We start from the raw sequence: 3,935 nt of genomic DNA, 5'->3' as shown, positions 1-3,935 counted from the left end.
TTTTGCTTTTTGTGTCTCCTGTTCACCAAAACATACCATCTGTGATGGAAAAAGAAAGTAATCCAAAAGTAATCTAAAAGTAATCCGATTACTTTTTTAAGAGACGTAAATGTAACTGTATTGGGATTACTTTCAGAGCCATGTATTCAGTAATCAGTAACTGATTACATTTACAAAGTAACCCTCCCAACCCCTACAGCAAGGAGTTTGGAAGAATATGCTTTTGAATAATGTTGGGGAATATTTATAATGTAAAATCTTCAATAAATATGGCATCATCTTCAATAACTTTACTATTATACAGTATATTTCTACCAAACTCACTATTTGCATTGTTGTTGTTAGCATCTGGTTAGCTAGCTGCGCTAACGGATACTAGAAGCTGTCTCTAAAACAATGAGAGGGAGAGCTCTGTCCTGTCAGACTGAGAGATAACTACAGCTCAGTGAGGTAAGGGACTCTCTGTTTAGATACTTAACTTTAGTCTAGTTATCTCAGTGGGTCTCAAACGTTTTGGTCACCATTTATGAGAATAAAACATAAATGAGTTAAACAGTTATGAAATACTATATAACAGTAAAGCAAGAATACAGTTTAAAAGGTGAGTGATTTGTAAAATATCCATAAAGAAAAATCTGTTTACCATAAATTCATTTTGCTCTCAAAGTGCACCAGGTTGATGCATTTAACTTCAATATTTAAAAAAAAAAAGTCTTCCCGGGGAGCATGCCCCTGACCCCCCTAGAGGAGGTGAGGACCCCCCCCCCACACTTATAAAATAGCACTTTACCTCTGCTTACACCTATATGCTATTTTATATGCTGTGAGCTGATTATCGAGCCTTTATTGTAAGAGTCGCGGGTACACTGTGTATGTGCGTATTACACTGTAGCGCCCGGTACATTAATGGGAAACCCTAGTTTGTATATGTTCAATACATTTGTAACACTGTACACATGAACGTTTCTTTTTCTCGGTTAACCAAGAAAAAAATCTCACTCCAAGCTGAACTCAAATGTTGGCACCCCTGCGTGAAGCCATGTGGCCGTGATGTAATTAGTTCATAGCCTAATGTTAGCTTTTTGCTTCATGCTATTGCATTTATGCTTTAACTCTTATACAAGTGGTGTTAACATGTGGAGATGATCCTGTTGAACAAAATGTGGAAGTATCATAAATGTGTGTTTGCCACAGAAATTCCAAAATCTAATGGAACTGCTATGCTAATTTCTCTGTCGTCCTACAAAAAGACATCTTTACTCCAACAATCTGCATATGTGTGTGTCGTTGTCTGTGTGTTCTTACCGGTATATGTGGTTCAGCGAAGTCTGTGGTGAAATACTTGGGATTATTGTTGATAAAGAATTTGGCTGCAGATCTGCCAGACTCCTTAGCGAGAGAGAACAACTTCTGCAGGGAGACAAAACGACACAGGCTCAGTTACAAAACATATATTACACATATTTATATTACAGCAACATACATACAACAGCGATCTCTTTTGTTGCTCAAATCCAAATGTACTGCCATTCCAAAATGACCACCATTAAGCAGAGATAGAAGAAACTAGCAATACTACAGTATAGCAATACTTGGTTACAAGCTTAAGTCATGCATTAAAAATTGTTCTAAAGTAAAAGTACAAAAGGATTACTATTAAAATGTACCAAAAAGTAAATGTAGTCATTACGCAGTATTCAAAATCAGATTAAATATATGTATCATAATTATTTATGCATTAGTGTGATCATCACTTCAATGTTGCAGCTTATAAAGTAAATGTGGGGTAGTCCAAATTATAATAAATGTAATAATTTGTTATTTGATTTATACTGCATGTCATACTACTGACTGTAATCTGCAAAATAAATGTTTATTGCAGATATCATCTGCAATAAAAATGTATTTTTATTGCAGACCGTATGAAGTATGAAGTACCGTATGAAGTAGCTTAAAGTGAAAATACTCAAGTTAAATAAACTTGAGTAAAAGTACATTACACCACTGTTGTTGCTGTACATACAAATACATGAAGTTGCCTTCAACAACCCATAGGACCCTACATGAGGGGATAAAAATGACAGATGGGATGGCGTGTTTTTTTGACGTACAAACTCATTAACTGTCCGGGGCGAGAGGAAAGGATCATCCTGGAAGTTGTAGGGATATGCTGTAGGATCCTAGAAACAGAAACAATTATAATATATGAACAAACAGGCACACAGACAGATAAACTAGCCAACTTTTTCAGTGAAAGTTCATCAGATGAAGCTCTCACCCTGCCCACAGTGGAAGACAGAGCCTCCAGCACCGCCTCTTTGCTCCTGTTCAATGACAAAGGACACATTAGTCTGGCATAAAGACACCTGATGCAAATGTAAAATACAAATACTGACTTGATATACAAGCATATGTAAATGGGACTATAAGCATATGGACACTTACCATGTTTTCTTCCTGGGGATGACGATAGTATCTGTAGGTTCTGCAACAATATTGGGAAAAAGGTGTGATTGAGTGTAATGTCACCAATATATTACAACGAATTACAAGTAATGCTTTGATGTAGAACAAACCTAACAGACATTTATTCAAAATCTAAACATTTTCCTTAAACTACAATTTTCCAATTTAAAGGATCAGTTATTCTTCTTGTCAACCGAAACCCGGTGCTTTTCAAGCACCAAAAAATGGCCGGTCTAGAAGCAAGAACTGCTTACGTCGGAGGCGGGGGTAGGGGCGGGATCAACCTGAGCAATAACAGTTTATGGCGAGTACGGCAAATGAAAGTTGTAGCAAGCAGTAGCGCTGACCAAGGTGACTAGAACGCAACCACACACTTATTAAAAAAAAAACACTTTATAAAGTCAGCCAACACTAACCAGGCTTCGTGTGATTCTTGTTATTTGCACCCTACTTTGACCATCCGTTTGCTGTCAATGATCATTGTGGAGAGCAGGCAGACGTTTTGTTTTGTATTATAGCAGCTATCGGATGGAATCAATACATGGGCTGCACAGGTTGTCATGTCCGACTATCACAAGTAGAATCATAATGAAAAATACACCGGTAGAATGTGCCGGCTTATGCCACAACAATAGGATAGCAACAAGTAGTCAAGATAGTCAGTTTAGCTTCAGTTGCTATGCTAACATCACCCATTTTATACCACAGAAACTTTCATAACAGCGTTGTGACGCCAACAGCGGGCAGCACTGCAGTGGTCGGTAATTAGAGAACCGCAGTGACGCGTCGTAAAACCCGGAAGTAAACTTCTTCCGGTTTCTTTCGTGAAAAACCAATGCAAATTCTCCATAGGATTTTGGAAAATAGCTCGAAATAAGGTCTGTGGTTGACACATATTTAAGAGAGGGATCACGTTTTGTTCAGCCGGATAATCTCCACATGTCAACCCTACTTTTATAATTTTTGAATCATAAATCTAGTCGCCAAAAGCGAAATGCTAACGTTATGCTATAAACGAACTACAAGCCAGTACAGCAGCAGGGTCGCACGACTTCAACGTCACGCCAACTTAAGATCGTTTCAACTGACTTGCATTGAAACTGCACTTTGAACACTTTAAATATATTAACATTTTAAACTGTATACCCCGGTTATCTAGGCCGTTTTTGTTTTGTTTAATGTATACCACGTTTATCTAGGCCGTTTTTGTTTTTGTTTTATGTATACATGTCACATTGTGGGAAACGGTATTTCGAGATTTCTGGATGTATAACACATGTAGAATTTTTGACAATAAAGCTGACTTTGACTTTCGCGTGCTTGCATATTTTAACAAAGCTTTTCATTTTAGCCACACTGAATTTAACTAGAAGTCATTGCTGTGTCAATTACCAGTCTGATATCGTTTTACAAAGATGACAAGAAGAATGTAGATAGAGGAGAGAACCACTACAAGTCAGGACACGTTA

The 3,935-nt window shown here is 37.4% G+C and overlaps 1 long non-coding RNA gene across 1 annotated transcript; it reads right to left on the bottom strand.

Moving 5' to 3' along the window:
* Positions 1-1,295: 1,295 nt before the first annotated feature.
* Positions 1,296-2,506, bottom strand: LOC104954044 (uncharacterized). Its single transcript, XR_799289.1, has 4 exons — positions 2,446-2,506; positions 2,279-2,324; positions 2,112-2,180; positions 1,296-1,410 (listed from the first exon to the last, which is right to left on the bottom strand). It is a non-coding gene; the product is annotated as an uncharacterized lncRNA (long non-coding RNA).
* Between the last annotated feature and the right edge of the window lie 1,429 nt (positions 2,507-3,935).

Source organism: Notothenia coriiceps, unplaced genomic scaffold (assembly GCF_000735185.1).
Source record: "Notothenia coriiceps isolate Sejong01 unplaced genomic scaffold, NC01 NC01_scaffold00022653, whole genome shotgun sequence".
In the NCBI taxonomy this organism is placed as follows: domain Eukaryota; kingdom Metazoa; phylum Chordata; class Actinopteri; order Perciformes; family Nototheniidae; genus Notothenia; species Notothenia coriiceps.
This window is presented reverse-complemented; position numbering and strand designations above follow the sequence as displayed.